The sequence below is a fragment of the Helianthus annuus genome, chromosome 5, assembly GCF_002127325.2.
Source record: "Helianthus annuus cultivar XRQ/B chromosome 5, HanXRQr2.0-SUNRISE, whole genome shotgun sequence".
NCBI lineage: Eukaryota > Viridiplantae > Streptophyta > Magnoliopsida > Asterales > Asteraceae > Helianthus > Helianthus annuus.
The window spans coordinates 156,688,772-156,707,005 of record NC_035437.2 but is presented as its reverse complement, the minus strand read 5'-3'; positions in this window follow the sequence as shown (position 1 = coordinate 156,707,005).

The window sequence follows — 18,234 nt, the reverse complement described above, 5'->3', positions numbered from 1 at the left end:
TTAGAGAGGTTTAGTTCATTATTACTAATGTACATAGACAATCTTTATGTTAACACAACTCAAACTAAAATATTGCATTTATGCATAGGTTGGTAGGTCGTTTTATTAAAAATGACACGACCTTATAATTATTGTAGCCTATTAGTGAAACGAAGTTGTGACCCAACAACACTCTCATCAAAGTTTTATGCTTAATTATTTTCTGTACAAGCCATCATTCTTTTTCTAAACTTTTTCATAAACGAACACTCCAATGTAAACGACATTTAATTATTGTAGCGTATTAGTGAAGCGAAGTTGTGATTCATCGCTCTCGTCAAAGTTTTCATGCTTGATTATTTTCAATACAAGTCATCATCATTCCGTAAACAAACAATGCCAGGTAACCCCCCCCCCCCCCGAATGAAAAGTATTATGTTCCTACCCGTTCTCTTATATTTACGTTGTTACCTTTTCCTTCAAAGAACTTTTACTTATTCTCATTTAGAATTTGTTTATGAAGTATAACTCTAGTGATGTATGATGCTTTTCTTTGTCTACATAGCCTTCAAACGTCAATGATGTTCCAAACCAGAAATTACAATGGATAGTTGCAACACTTAAGTTTGGCAAATTAAAAATCTTCTAGGCTTGTTTAAAAGTAATATATCATTTTTTTAATAAATGCTTGAGGTTGTTCTCAATTTTCTATGGTATATATACATGCGAATCTTATGTGCACTCGTGCAATTTTCAGTCATGACCATTGCTTTCCTCACATACTTTTTATAGTCGCCTTTTTTTCTTGGTTCAAATTCCGCACATTGTGGAGATTGCCGGCTAGAGATTCTACAAATTCAAAAAACAATTGCTTCAACTTACAACTTTCTCTTTCAATAAAAAAACAACTATTTTTTTTTCTTTGCATGATCAACTAAGAATAATTACATAATTTGTGGGAGATTTCTTGAGCTACAAGTCTATAAAGTGGTCGTTTGAGGTCAAGAGAGAAAAGTGACTACTTTAGGTTTATATGGTGCTTGACACGTTCTAAATTAAAGCAGTTTGTTTTACTTTCTAATGAATCTTTTCAAATTGATTTGTTTTATTAGTTTATTAAGTTATGTTTAAACAATATTCCTAAGTTGTACTCTCATACATTTCTCTTTGACCTTCTCACTTGGTAGTGTTGCTTGTTGACAGATACCTACACTCTGGATTATATATACACTAAATTAATTCTGAAAGACGCTAATAGGTGTGTATATATTGTTTTAATTATGGTACATGTGTATATTACACAACTTATGTATTAATTGATAAGTAAGGTGATTATGTAAGTGTGTTATTAAAAAAATAACTCTCACACACACACATATATATATATATATATATATAGTTAATTGCCCGGATGGTCCTTGTGGTTTCACGTTTAGTTCCCACCTTTTGAAAATAACAGGTATACTCCATATAGTTTGTTATTTTGTTACTCGGATAGTCCCCTGAGTAGATGTCAGTTAGTTTGGAAATAGCGGGTATGCTCCCTATGGTTTGTCATTTTGTTACTCGGATAGTCTCCTGAGTAAATGTCAGGGGACTATCCGAGTAACAAAATGACAAACCATAGGGAGCATACCTGCTATTTCCAAAACGTGGGGACTAAACGTGAAAAAACGTGAAATCACAGGGACCATCCGGGCAATTAACTCTATATATATATATTCACAGAGTGTTTTAGTTGTGATACAAAATGGTGGGGGGAGTAGTCACCAAATGGTGAGTGCTTAAACTATTTTCTAGCCAATAGTGTCATGTCATGTCAAGTCCCCACCTCACTTCCTATTTTGCACTCAATCACTAGCAATGGTCAAACACATGAAGAGTGGTAAACATTTTTTTTTAAAAGAAGATAAATTTGTGATTGGTTGGAAGGGGTTGGACCCACCATTAATTCCCTCACCCTCCCACCTCTCTCCTCTTCAAACACTTGGTGAAAACTCATCAATCAAATGCCTCATCATTCACCGAAGAGATGTCACTGAAGGGGTGGCAATGGTTCCCACGCGGCAAACTCAATTCCCCGCTACCATACCGTCCACCCTAAGTCTGCTATATGAGACGTATACCGACCGGGTTCTGGCACCCCTGTTCTCACCAGTAAATGATCACACACTCACCCACATAACTCTCTCTCATTCAGTTTCGGCGAAGACAAAGGCAACGCCGCCTCAGGCGGCGACGGTTGTTTCCCGTTCTCATTCCGGCAACCACACCATGTCACCTTCCGTCATTCTCCCACAACCACAAAACCTAGAGAGAAAAACACCTCAAACCCCCCAATCTAGAGAGAGAAACCTCTCAAAAATGTCAAAACCTAGAGAGAGAAACACCGCGTTCTTCGTCGATGTTTTGTTGTTGTTCATCGAATGAATAAAGATCTAAATCAAAAACAAAAGTTGTGGTGGTGGAGTTCTTGGATCGGGTGGTGTTATTGAGAGAGAGAAGAGAGAGAGTCAGATGTTTGTTTAGAGAGAGAGAGAGTGTGTGTTGGACCGTGTTGTGACCCTAAACAGTCAGTATAAGGCAGTTCATCTTCATATACAGTGGCGGAATCAAAGTAAATGAAGTCACACAGCTGTATCCTCTTAATTTCCTTTTCTATTAACGTTTTCTGAGTCGTTTATAAAAATTCTGACAAAAATGCGGCAGCACCTTGACTCTAATTTCACTCCAAAAGTTACAGAAATGAGATCACACATCTAGTATTTATAGTGTTGCTGATTTCGCTTGAAACGTTAAGAGCGAAACCCCGTGTGATCATTAGGAGCGAAATCACCAGGAAGCTTTGGAGCGAAATCACCTAAAAATCCTAGGAACAAAATCAACTAATTACACCAGGAGCGAAATTAACATTAAACCTGATTTCGCTTCTAATGACATACATGTCATTTGGAGCGAAATTAAACACTAAAACCCTAACTTGATTTCCGTGCTCCAATGTAACCTATCTAGACCTAAGACTCGATAAAGACGCAGTAAACAGACATTCAGAGCACCAACAGACTCCCCCTTGGATGTTGATGAAGTCTTCGGCGTCGAGTCTTCAGTCTTGGTCTCTTTCCAAACTTTGTCTTCACATTGTAACAACTCTCTCTTCACAGGTTCAGGAGCTCAACCTAGCTCCATCTTCTATCTCCCTTTTGACTGTTGATCCAGAACTCTAGACTCCCCCTTTCACAGACTCCCCCTTTCACAGACTCCCCCTTTCACAGACTCCCCCTCTCGGTATGCTGGGATCTAGGATCTTTGTCTGGTTCAAACTTTGACTTTTTGAGCCATGGGGATAATGAAATCCACAACCTGTTACTCAGCCAATAACATTACAATCTATTGATTTTAACAATAAATCACAAACTCTATCAGTTTAAAAATCCACTCAAGTATTCAGGTCCAAGTTAATGACCTTGATTACTCAATTAATCTACCAAGTCCAACTTAATAACCTTGGTTGATCATTGACGAATCAAACTGATCTTTGTTAAACATTCTCAAACATTTTTCTGAAAATAACAAGCATCAAGTTAATAAACTTGTTTTGACTTTTCGAACAACCCAATCTTTATCAAGATAAGCTCTCCTCATTTTCCAGTTCAGAACTTTTTCCTGCATCTGCTTCAATCTTCGAGAATCCAACGATCAACTCTCCACTTTAGTTTGTCGGAAAATAAAGCAGAAATAAAATCTTTTTGGATTTTTAATAAAGTTTCTAAACTAGAAAATGAAATACAGATACTTAAATTGCAGAATGTAAAGAAATTAAACTATTTACAAACATATTTTTGTTGAGCGTGTCAGGGAATCATATCAGCTATCAGACAAGTTACAAGTACCGTTAAGCTTCAATTTCATACTCAGAATTAAACAATTCACGTCGATTGTCGATATACTGATCCACTTTAAATTCTCACACAATTTTCAATCTATTCAGGATACGATTTAGATGTTTTAGGAACTTAACTCATTCATGTGTTCCACCTCTTGAATGTACTCCCGTATCCAGAATCCCAGTTATTCAGTCTTACAGGTGAGTATACCACAGATGATAGCTATTAGGGGTTAGATGCGAGGGCCGTGAGAGCTCTGGTTGATACTTCCGTATACACAGAGAGATGACGGCTTCGACTTTTCGGTGTGTCCCCTTTAGAGGATCTTTTAATTTCAACAGCACACGATTAGCATTTTGCAATGTTTCATCGTTTTTTATGCTGAGGGTGATGCTATATTTCAAGCAATGAGGAAAGTATTATTCGGGTACTAGGTCAGAACTTCCATTCAGCAGAAGTCCCGGAATAATACCCCAGATATCACTGAGTATAAAGACCTAGTATCTCAGAATAAGGGACCTTTCAAACGAGATTTCAGGGGTTACCTATATATCCAAGTAGTATTCCCTACGAAATAAGTTTCGTTTTGAAATTTTAGGTTTATATCCCGAAATAAATCTACTAAATGTGCGAAAACCTATCGACACATCATCAGCGAGACTGTTTAAACTCTTTTAAACTTTACAAATCTTTAGCATACTGTAACTGTCAAGCCGATGTACTTTCATTTTCCCTTTTTACACAAGCTCTTTTTCAAATTTCTATTGTTTTTGGATTTTGAATTTTTATCATGTTTTTGTATTTTTGAATTTTTTACGGTTTTTGTATTTTTGAATTTTTATCTACTCCCCCTAAATACCAAAACAAGTAAAAAATCGACAAACCATTGCAGATTGTTTCTCATCTTCATCCGCAACAGTACCTTCATCAACGCCAATAATGCCATCCGACACCGAAAGAAGCTTTATATCGTTCAGTTTTAAAAGATATTTAAAACGTGTTTTGTCAAAAGCTTTGGTATGTAAATCAGCTTTCTGTTCGTCAGTGTGGATTTTCTCTATTCGAATCAACTTCTTCTTGAAGCAATCTCGAATGAAGTGATGTCGAATTTCTATATGTTTAGTTTTAGCGTGATGTACTGGATTCTTAGTTATATTTATAGCGGCCTCATTATCAACAAAAAGAGGTGTGTTAAGAAACTGCAAACCGTAGTCGCGCATCTGTTGCTGTATCCACAAGATCTGAGAGCAGCAACTGCTAGCATACACGTACTCCGCTTCACATGTAGATAGCGCCACAGACGTTTGTTTCTTACACTGCCAGGTAACCAAGCGAGGTCCAAAGAACTGGCATCCTGCAGTTGTTGATTTTGCATTGACTTTGCAGCATCCGAAATCCGAGTCGGAATACCCTTCGAGCGTAAAGTCGCCTTTTCTAGGATACCACAACCCCAATGTTGGAGTTCCTTTCAGGTAGCGTAATATCCTCTTCACAATAATCATGTGCGAAGCTCTCGGGTTAGATTGATATCTTGCTGCGAGGCACGTTGGGTACATGATATCAGGACGTGAAGCAGTTAAGTACATCAAAGAACCTATCATGGAACGATAGAACGTCTCATCAGCCCTGTCTCCGGTGAGATCTGGGTGAATCCCATGATTTGTTGCTAGAGGAGTAGCAGCTGGAATAGAACTTGACATCCCAAATTTCTCTAGAATATCACGAGACTTCGTCTGGTGAATGAAAATTCCCTCAGGTAGTTGTTCAACTTGTAGTCCCAAAAAGAATTTCATTTCCCCCATTGATGACATTTCAAATTTTTGCTTCATCACTGATTCGAAATCTTTGCACAATTTCTCATTCGTTGACCCAAAAATTATATCATCCACATAATCTGTACGATCAGAAGATGTCCGTCGACCTCTTTAGTGAAGAGAGTGGCATCCACTTTCCCTCTGATAAAGCTGTTGGCTAGTAGGTGTTGAGACAAAGTCTCGTACCAGGCTCTCGGGGCCTGGTGTAAACCATACAGCGCTTTGTCCAGCAAGTAGACCTTGTTTTTGTGGATTGGATCGGTAAAGCCCGGCGGTTATCCAACATAAACCTCCTCTTTAACCTTCCCATAAAGAAACGCCGATTTTACATCTAGCTGGTATACTTTGAAGTTTTCCAAGATGCAAATGCCAGGAAAATTCTGATTGCTTCTAGTCATGCCACAGGAGCATACACTTCAGTAAAATCAATCCCCTCCTGTTGACTAAAGCCCTGAACAACGAGTCGAGCTTTGTTCCGAACAACAACTCCTCTGGCATCTCTCTTACACTTAAATACCGATTTCGTATTGATTTTCCTGTAACCATCCGGCAAATCCACTTGCTTCCACACTCCCAACTTTTCAAACTGACTTAACTCTTCTTGCATCGCAATGACCCAAGAGTCTTTAGTAAGCGCCTCTTTGTAAGTTCTTGGTTCGATCTGCGAAATAAAACAACTCAATGAAAGTTCAGTTTGTAGAGGTGCTACTGTAGAGTAAAAACATGTAAGGCCCTGGTCAATTTGACGTCTCGTGTGAACGCCCGATTGCAACTCTCCAATGATCAACTCCTCTGGATGGTATGACAGAGTTTGTGGCATTACTTCGCTTGGAACGTCCACATCGCCTTCCAGATTAGTAACATTTTGATCTGCACCTTGTTCACTAATTTGGTTTGTTTGACTTGAATCCTGAATCTGTTCCCCCTCAGAATCTGTATCACCATGGTCAAATATTGGCATGTTCTCAGATTCTTGGTTATCATTCTGAACCGTCTGATTATTTTGAGCAACTTCATTCTATTGGACATCATCGTGTTCACCAGCATTGCTAGGACCTGCTTCATTGTCATTCGAAGTTTCCCGTGGTCTTCTAGAATACTCGGCTGGGAACCTTTGCTGTGATTCATACTCTCGCAAAATATCCAACTCATCAAAGAAATCTTCTTCTTCCTCTGATTCTTCTCTTATGTCAAACGAACCCCACAATTTGTCATAATGATAACGCCATGAATCTCCTGGATTCTGCTGCGGCATTGTATAACCTTGACATTCAACATTTGCAGCTTCAATAATCCGCTTCTCACTTGGAACGAAGACACGTCGCATAGGGCTTGCATAACCAACAAATATACCCTCAATGCACTTCGGACAAACTTTCCATGAGGCTTTATAACAGTACAGGGTGACCCGAACGGTTCTAGATACTTCAAATTAGGTTTGCGGTTATTGACCAACTCTAAGCATGTTGTGTTGAACTTCTTGACAGTGAGAACTCTGTTGAGCGTATAGCATGCGGCAGAAACAGCTTCAGCCCAAAAATTTATCGGTAACTTTGAATCTGCGAGCATTGTTCTAGCCGTCTCGATTAGTGTCCGGTTTTTGCGTTCTGCAACTCCATTCTGCTGCGGAGTGTATGGAGCACTAAACTCATGCAATATACCTCTTTCATCACAAAATTCTTCCATCTTACTGTTCTTGAATTCAGTACCATTATCACTTCTGATTCTTTTGATACGCCTTCGGTACAGATTCTCAATCTTCTTGAACAACGCCATCAAACTGTCATAAGTTTCATCTTTTGACTTCAAAAACATTACCCACGAAAATCTGGAATAATCATCAGTAACGACCAAACAGTAGTAGTCTCCTGTAATACTTTTGACATTCACATGACCAAACAAATCCATGTGAAGTCTTTCCAGAGGTCTTGAAACTGAATTGACTTGCTTTGTAGGGTGTGACTTTTTCTTTTGCTTGCCTTTAACACAGCTAATGCACTCCCCTTCCAGATGAAAACCTTTCACATGAACACCCAACACTAAATCGTTATGAACCAGGTGATTCATCTTCCGTAGGTGAATATGACCCATTTTCCTATGCCACAATCTCGATTCTTTCTCAGTTGCTCTGGACACAAGACAATGAGCCTGACCCGTGGTTGTAGTAGCTATGCTCATGTCCAACACGTACAGATCATTAACTCTTGGTGCCCTCGTGATAATCCATTCCTCAGGGATAACAAATCCTGGCTTCAAGATCAAACATTCTTTGTCAGTGAAGTGAGTAGTATACATCCAGTCACAAATCTGTGAGATACTCAGCAGATTATTCTCCAGCTCAGCAATGTAGTTAACTCTATCAAACGTTACAATCCCATTGGATAACGGTCCTTCACCAATAATCCTTCCACCTTGATTACCCGCGAATCCAACATATCCTCCATTGAAATTCCTCACATCATACAGCAATGCAGTCTTTCTTGTCATACGCCTAGAAGCTCCACTATCCATGATCCATCTCGAAACGAGTTTTGGAAGATCCTGCACACATCACAAATTGACTTAAAACATTTCAATAAAGATGCAGATTCATGCTTCGCGATCAAGGAAGCTCCGGCAGACACCACACACTTATTTAGATTTGGAAGCTACCCAAGCCTGTTTTGACTCAGGTAACTTAATTGGAATGTGAGATTTTGTGGTCTAAAGTGGCGGAAAATTCTTATCATTCATTTTCAAACTTTCTTCAGACCCAACGTCAACCTTTTTATATAAGAAAAATTCATCTTTTTGTGGTTGACCAGATGGTTGGTCTTTCTTTTGAACATTTTTCTTTTCAGAAATCATGGATTTTTCAAGTTTTTCATAATAATCCAAAGGTACATCCATCTTCACCGGTGTGGTAGAAGATGATTGTTTTTCAGTCTCAGAAACCTTTGGTTTTGAACCACTTGCTTTCATTTCAGCAACTTTTGGCTTCCATGTTTGTTGAGATGATCTAACCCGTTTGTAAAACTTGTTATTTTTAGTTACCACTCTTGTTACGGGTTCAGTTTTGACTTTGGTGTTGTCATTTTTCAAACTCTTTTTCTCAACAACTAATAGAGCTTTTTCCTTCACATCAACTTTCTTCTTTTGAATTTTCACAACTTCAGTCTTAGGCTTCACGTTGGTACACTTTCGTGCAATATGCCCAACTTGATTGCATCTGAAGCATGTTCGGGTGTCAGCTACCCGACTTGTGCCTTCAGACTGAGGTTGTGAAGCTTTCTTCTCAAAGAATTCTTCATTCGATTTCGAAAAAATCTTTGCCTCTTCATCAGACAGTGAACTTGAACTGTTCACAAACACTTTCTTTTCGACAAACTTCTTGTTTTGACCATTTCTTTTCTGATAAGACTTACCACCCTGATAACCACCCGACCAATTGTTTCGGTTGTTGTTATAAAAACGTGGTGGAACAACAGGGTTCTTGTAGTAAGCTTTATCTTTCTCAAAATTCATTTGTCTCTTTGTTTGACTCAAATTGTTCACTTCTGACAACTCAACTTCCACCAATTTGAAAACATTTGTTAACTTTTTCACATTAACATTCTCAATGGGAAACTCAGAATCCGAAAACAACTTATCCGATCCCGACATCTTGTACATGACAAGAGTAGGTTCATCATTAAAGTTGTTTTTGGACTTTTGTTTCGGAATGTATTTGTCCAAGAAACATCCATCTTCCTCAGTAGTGTCACTGTCCGTTTTTAGAACATTTTCAACAACACTTTTTACAACATCAGTTTGGACACTATCGTCATCAGAAGATGTAAAAGTAACATCAATGGTATCCGGAAGTTTTACTTCATTTCCTTCTTCAATCTCACCCAACCCAGATTGCTTTTTCGAATAATTGTCAAGAACTGGTGGTGGAACTTGATGAAAACCCACCCCGGTTCCATCTGAGTAAACATCTTCGCCTGCTATGTTTTTCCCGATGGGTTTGGGAACAATGTGTTGCAAAACAAAGCTTGCGGAGTTGTAACTCTTAAGCTTCAACTGGATTCGCTCATTTTCAATTTCAGCTTCTTGAACTTTAAGTTTCAATTTTGCGATTTCATCCAGTTGTTGGTTGATTGATTCCACTTTTAACCGAAGCACTGTTGTTAGTTGAACATTTTCTTTATAAGTTTTACCGTTTCTATCATCATTATCTTTCATTGTGCTTTTAAGCTTCTCAAATTTTTCAGTGATCTGACGGTTTTCAAAAACTAACCTTTCATTTTCTTGCCTAACCTTTTCATGGTCAGTTTTATCATTTTCAATTTTGTTAGTTAATTCTTTTAACCGTTCAGTTGAAGCTTTCACCCTTTTATCACGATCAAGAATTTGATCCTCAACGCTTCTGACTTTAGCAGTCAGATCCTCAATTTTCTTACCGTTGAGATAAGTGACTGTACTATAAAATTTGCATTCCTTGATGCAATTTTTGTAGTCAACATCACCATTGACTTTCTTACCTGACTCAGTCGTTGACGTGTTCGAACTGACCTGGCTTTTAGACTCAGAGACGGATTTAGAATCTACCTCAAGCGCCTTAGCTGCCAGCACCTTGTCAGCCATTTTTCCAAGATTTTCAGCAGACGGATTTAGAATCTACCTCTAGACTTCTCTTTGTTCTCCTCGAGCTGCTTCAATCTTGGCGGTTCAGATTTATTCTGATGATAAATCGCCTTCTTGTAGTAATCTTCTCTGAACGGGTTCTCAGACTCATCGGCATACACATTCCGGCATTCACGTTTGAAGTGACCTTTCTGCTTACACTTGAAGCACGTCACCTTATACTTGTCAAACCCCAACTTGGTAGATGGTCCACCAATTGACTTCCTCCCTGTGATCTCCATGAAACGCTGTGCACGACGAACTGCACTGGCCATACACCACCTTATGTCGATCAGTTCCATCTCCTCAGGATCAATCTGATCATAATCTTCCTTCGTCAGGTTGGTGTTGCCTATCTTCCCTGCTACAAGACTTTCATAAGATTCTAACACAGATGCTAGAAAAACCATATGTTGTTTAGCAGACTCCTCGCTGAAATTCTGAGCGTTCTTTAAGTCTACAGCAATGTTGCATTGAAATAAATTCTTTGCATTAGAATGATTTGCAGATGACGAAGATCCACTGTGAAATCCACTGCTTTGACTTTCTTTGTTCGAGGTGGAAACATTTACAGCAGAAAATGCTGTCTTGGGAGATGTACTCTTTGGCATCATGCTCTTTGGATAATACAAATCCAAGTTCTGCTGGTATGATGAGTGATTGACTTTGTATGTCTTCTTTAGCTCCAGCTCGTGACTTTCAAGTCTCTCAATCAGCAAATCTACAGTCAACACTTCTGGCAGTTTGATAGTATTCTGCAGCATCAACGCATAATATTGCCAATCCATCTCGTTTGGCAACGAATCGAACAATTTATCAACTAGCTCATCTTGAGTATAGGTAATTCCATGTCTCGCCAGTTCCAGCTTCAGGTGCTCAAACCTCTCAATCATTTTACAAACCGATTCATTCTTTAAACACCCAAACAAATCAAATTCTTTCCTAAGTAGTTTCTTTTTGTTTTTCACAATTTCTGTACTTCCTAAACATTTGGTTTCTAACTTTCTCCAGAGATCTTTAGCACTAGAGTATTCAATCAAAGAGATTATATCTTCACGAACAGACTGAAATAGCAGTGCAATGTATTTCTGCTCAGCGACAAATGCCTCTATTTCTTCAGATGATGATAAGGTTTCTCCCTTTTTGCCTCCATCATCGTATCCATTTTTGAGACTCTTCCAGCTAGGAAACGCAAAAGCCATCAACCAATCTTCGAACTGTTTGGCCCACCGACTGTACTCTTCAATAGCCATTAACTTCGGGGGTTTGTCATAGGTTCCGAAAGCACTTTCAACTTCCAAAGCATCCGATAACTTTTTCTTTGCATTCGGAGGATTCTCATTTGTGTTGCTTGAAGAAGTATCGTCTCCAGAATTTCCAGCAAATGCATACATGTTAGTAAACGGGTTCATGAAAATATCATCCATCTTGAACGTACCTGAAAAATCAGCAAACACTTAGAAAATTTTTAAAGTTTTGAAAAACAGCAATTTCGAGCGAAATCAGATTTCGAGCGAAATCAACTGATAAGTTTCGAGCGAAACCAGAGATAATCTGATTTCGAGCGGAATCAGGTAATGAGTTTGGAACGAAATCAGACAAGTTCTGATTTCGAGCGAAATTAGAAAGTATGTTTTGAGCGAAATCAGATGAATTCTGATTTCGAGCGGAATCAGATTGTGTCTCTCGAGCGAAAATAACTTTTTGTGCTTCTACGAGCGAAATCAGCTATTTCGCTCCAAATGACCAGTGAGATTTCAAGCGGAATTAACTTTTTCAGCGAGAAACATTTCGAGCGATATCAGGTTTTTAGATCATTTTTACCATTTTTAATCTGTATTATAACCTGAATCTTTCTAGGGTTTGTTAATTCTAGGTTTTACACAATATACTCGAAATTCAGGCCATTTCAACCGTTGGAACTAGTTCAAATCAGAAAAGTATGAGAAGAAGAGAGTAGAAATGAGAAAATCCAGTAGAATCAAGCTGCTATGGTATGAACTCCTCGTCCTGAGCTCTGATACCACTTGTTGGACCGTGTTGTGACCCTAAACAGTTAGTATAAGGCAGTTCATCTTCATATACAGAGGCGGAATCAAAGTAAATGAAGTTACACAGCTTTATCCTCTTAATTTCCTTTTCTATTAACGTTTTCTGAGTCATTTACAAAAATTCTGACAAAAATCCGGCTGCACCTTGACTCTAATTTCGCTCCAAAAGTTACAGAAATGAGATCACACATCTAGTATTTATAGTGTTGCTGATTTCGCTCGAAACGTTAAGAGCGAAACCCCATGTGATCATTAGGAGCGAAATCACCAGGAAGCTTTGGAGCGAAATCACCTAAAAATCCTAGGAACGAAATCAACTAATTACACCAGGAGCGAAATTAACATTAAACCTGGTTTCGCTTCTAATGACATACATGTCATTTGGAGCGAAATTAAACACTAAACCCTAACTTGATTTCCGTGCTCCAATCTAACCTATCTAGACCTAAGACTCGATAATGACGCAGCAAACAGACATTCAGAGCACCAACAGAGAGTGCAGAGACTTTATAGAGAGAGAGATGTGTTTTTTTTATTTGTTATAATAACTTATAAAATGATCAATTTGCCCCTAACAAGAAGACAAAATAGGCAGCTTTCAACAGTCAAAAAAGGGGTTTTTGAATTTTGGACTAAAATGGCAACAAAAGTGAAACCACAGGAACCCAGATTTAAAAAGTTTGAGATTTTGACTAAAATGCCAAAAGTGCCCAAATCACAGGAATCAAAATGGCAGTTTACTCTAGATGTTATATACATTTATTGTTTTACTTGAGATACACCCCCCCCCCCCAAAAAAAAAAAAAAAAAAAAAAAAAAAAAAAAAACCACTTCCCCCAAATTTTTTGTATGTAGTCCTATATACATTTATTTATTTGTTATCAAAACTCTATTGGATAAATCTTACTTTTAAGTGTGTATATATATATATATATATCTTAAAAAATTACAAATACTTATATATTGTTTTAACTATTATACATAATATATTTATTGTTTTACTTGTGATTAACATGGGACCCCCCCCCCCCCAATTTCCCAATTTTGTATGTAGTCCTACATTCATGATTTTATTTTATTTATTCGGCTCATTATCATATTATGGCAAATTTTAAGATCCATTAGACTATGACGTCATTTACAGTCACACATCTCGCTTACTCTTAAGAGTGCACAATAATCTTAATTCAAGGTCGGCTTAAATTTTTTTAGCCCCAAAAAACGGATAACATAATTGGGGCCATTTTCGTATAAATAAAGAAAAAAAATATTTTAGATTCTATCATTCATCAATTATTTTTGTGTATGTATAATTTAAGATTATAAACTTCAATGTCAACAATCTTAAAGTCAATATTCACCTACATACAATTTTTTTTTTTAGAATTTTGAGGTACTAGGGAAGTGAAGCCCAAACTCTTTCCTTTATTTCACTCCTCCTTGATTCAGCTCTATCTAAATTTCGTGTCGAAATTGAAGTTAACTTTAAACTCATTTTATGCTACAAAACCTATAAAGTAATACTCTTAGTTGTTTCTTATAATTAGGCTAGAAGTCGAAATATTCTAAAGATTCATATATATTAGTACATTTTAGTACCAAAAGTTTACATAGCTGTAGTGTTGACCACTTTTTCGTCAACATCTGACAAAAAAGTTGGTCTTAGTCTTCCGTGCGTTCAAATGCAAAGGTTGCAACCGTAGATTGCTTAAAGCAGTAAAGGGATGGTTGATGGTCGATTGTCGATGGTTGATGGTGAATGATTTGGAATAAACTAAATATTATAATATGAACCAACGGTTATGCCATTTCTTTGAAGAAAAAGTGCTATATAACATTATGTTTGGTGGGGTAAAGATGGTAAACAAATATTTTGGTGTTGTAGACGCGTTTTAATATCATATTTAGAATTTATAATTTTGAAACCCTACACATTTTCATAAAATCGTTATTAAAATGCTTGTGTAATTTTTAATAGTATTCAATTGATATACACTAACGGATACAACAAATTTTTAAAGACTTCTAGCCTAGCGGTATCATGGTATTAAGTAAAGGTGTACATTTAGGACTAGTATAAGAAGGCATGTGGATAGGTTGATAAAAAAGAGATAACATATTTACTAGAGTTTTCTATAAGCTATACATTGGTGTTTTCTTGTATTCACCCGTGAGCGGACTATATATATTTCGTGTTTTTATGAAAATGTTAACGAGTTCATATATATATATATATATAGGGGGTAATAGAATGAGAACCACCTCGAGTTATAAGAACCGCGAGAACTACTTGATCCGGGGCGAGGTGGACCAATTTTTTTTTCAAAAACGTAGATGCATGTATTATAAACACATTTGTAAAAAAAAAATTTTAAAAATGCCATGCGTGTAGTTTTTTACACCACAGGTTTACATACTACTGTCTTCCGGAGTCAGGAAGGACACTTACGTAAAACCTACGTAAACTCACACATGCTACTTTCTTCCGGAGTCAGGAAGTGTAAAAAACTACACGCACGACATTTTTTTTAAAAAATTTTTTTACGAATTTGTTTATAATACATGCATCTACGTTTTTGAAAAAAACATTTGGTCCACCTCGCCCCGTACGGTGTGGTTCTCGCGGTTCTTACAACTCGAGGTGGTTCTCATTCTAGCGGTCCCCTATATATATATATATATATATAGGGGAGGGCTATATAGAAAACCCTATATATATATAGAAAACCCTAGAAAACCCAACCTGCCGATATTCTTTTTTTTAAATAACACATGTAATATACATGTTTTAAGAGTTTTGGGCCAAAAAAATTAAAAAAGCACCGAAGGAATGATTTAAAAAAAAAATCAGCAAGTTTCTGTCTTTTGTGCCTAACACATGTTAGGCAGTCGGACATTGCTGAAATTTGTTTATTTTTTTTAAAACATCCCTTCGGCGCTTTTTTGTTTTTTTTTTTTTTTGGCCCAAAACACTTTAAAACACGTATATTACATGTGTTATTTTTTTCAAAAAAAAAATGTCGGGAGGTTGGGTAAAAATGGGGGGAGATTTGAGTTTCCAGAGTTTTCTAAAAACTTAAGGGTTTTCTGTCTAGCCTTCCCTTATATATATATATATATATATATATATATAGAGAGAGAGAGAGTTTTAAATACAAAAGCCAATAATGTGCGAAATGTACGCGAGTAGCAGTTAACGTGCGTGATTATGTTACAACATGCGTAATTAGGGCTTTTGACCATGCGTGATTTTGTTTTTTTAACAATGTGTGATATTTGTGTTCATGCGTAATTAGGGTTTGTAAATTATAACATGCGTAATTTTACGATGAACTTGCATAATTTACTCGCGTACGCTTTGTACGTTAAGTAGCTATTGTACGTTAACCTTCCCCATATATATAGAGAGAGATGGGTTAAAATAAGAACCACCTTGAGTTGTGAGAACCGTGAGAACTAGGCCATCTAAAAGGTTTTTCCGAAATTTTTTTTCTCAAAAGTCATAAAAAATCACTTTTTTCAGCAAAAAAAAATGCCGCATACCCACATTTACATGAGGTGTAAAAAATATTTATCTTCGTACAAAATTTACACCAACGCGTAAAAAAACTTGCAACAGTCAAAACTAACGGCTCGACAATTTTTTTTACAGATGTATTTATAATATTTTCATTTACGTTTGTGCAAAAAAAAATTCGCCCAGCTCGCGCAGAAAGAAAAAGTTCTCACGGTTTTCACAACTCGTGGTGGTTCTCATTTGAGTGATCCCTATATATATATATAGGGGAGGGTTATCTTGAGAACACTAAATATTGCGAGAACCGTGAGAACGAATGAGAAAACCAATCAAAACCGAATTCTTTTAATACAAACCTCATTCTAATTAAAATACAACATCAAAAAAGAATTCACAACATCAAATAATTCATTTCTCCTCTCAAAATCATTCTTACTAGATTTTCGTTATTTACGAATTCACGTAAATTTACAAATTTACACATGTGTAAATGACAAACTTACACATGTGTAAATTTTCGTTATTTACGAATTCACGTAAATTTAAACGTGTAAATTTAATTTCTAATATTGTATTCGAATAATCATGATAAGCGTAAAAAGAAATTTTGAATGTGAATTGTTTGGACAAAGTTCTTGTGGTTTTTTCATTCGTTCTTACGGTTCTCGTGATATTTAGCGTTCTCATTTAAACCATCTCCTATATATATATATATATATATATATATATATATATATATATATGGAGAAGATCATGCGAGAACCACCTCTTATTGTGAGAACCGCGAGAACCAATGTGAACACACCAAAAATGCCTATAAATAGCTAAAAATCACACAAATTTTTTTTTTAATATTTTTTATATAAAAATCGCTACTTTTCGAAGCCAAAAAAAAAATTTTTTTAAAAAAGAATTTTTTTTTTGGCCACTAAAAGTAGCGATTTGAGCATAAAAAATATTAAAAAAAAATTTAGATTTTTTTAGGTTTTTGGGGGTTTAGTTTTTAGCATTTTAGCTTGGGGGGGGGTTAGGTTTTTTTTGGGGAGGGGGGGGGGGGGGTTTAGGTTTTTTGGGGGTTTTAGTTTTTAGCATTTAGCTTTGGGGGGGAGGGTTAGGTTTTTTTTTTTTTGGGGGTGGGGGGGTTAGGTTTTTTTTAGGTTTTTTTAGCTATTTTAGGTTGTGTTCACATTGGTTCTCAATGTTCTCACAATAAGGGTGCTTCTCGCATGAGCCCCTCCCTATATATATATATAGGAGAAGGATCCGTTAGGAACCACCCTTTATTGCGAGAACTGCGAGAACCAATGGGAACACAACCAAAAATACCTAAAAACACACACAAATTTTTTTTTAATATTTTTTATAAAAAATCGCTACTTTTAGTTATTCTCTACACTAATTTTTTTTACTACACACATAAAAAGTTTTCCTACACATTTCGAAAATTATCCTACACATATTTAAATTTATCCTACACAACTCGCAATTTATCCTACACACCTAGTAATTTGTCCTACGCTCTAAATTAATTTTTTTTTTTGAAAACATATATATCTTGAAAATAAGTTACAAATTTAATGTAGTTAACTATTAAATATAAAAACTAGAAATTAATGATCTATGTAAGTTTACAAAATACCCTTTCATTAAAATTAGATGCAAATATTAAATAAGTAAAATGAACCATTCTTATTGGTTGAATCTTCTTATTTTTCTTCTTACAAAAAATTTCTTCTTATTTGAATCCTTCAATATATATATATATATAAATTGATTCATTATTAGCAAGGACATATCTGTATACATAAATGCAGGTTATTGTAAAAATGGATGTTTATTGGTAAGGATAGGAAGAAATTGTATTCACACCATATCTATGATACATGATGACATATTATTATGGTGGCATATAATTAGTTAGAAAACTAAAAATATATGAATTGACAAAAAAAAAAGATACAAATATAACTAAACACACCCATCAACTTTCTTTCGAATATGTACCAAATTTTTAATATCAAATATCTTTAATAAGTTTTGTCATCTTTAATTTATTAGTGTAAATTACACTTTTCGTCACTTATTTTTATACCGGATTATAACAGATGCCCTTTAACTTCGATAATTACATTCGCAATCCTTTCATTATAAAAACTATGACACCCTATCTGGTTAAATTTTTCAGTTAAGTATGGTAGGTTAGTAATTTACTAGTATACAGGACAATAGTGTAATTTACCCTTAAAGAATAAACAAATCTTAATCTCTCTATCTCAATCTTAGTCCCCCCCCCCCCCCCCCCCCTTATCTCTGTCTCTCTTTCTCCAACTAACCCTCACCAC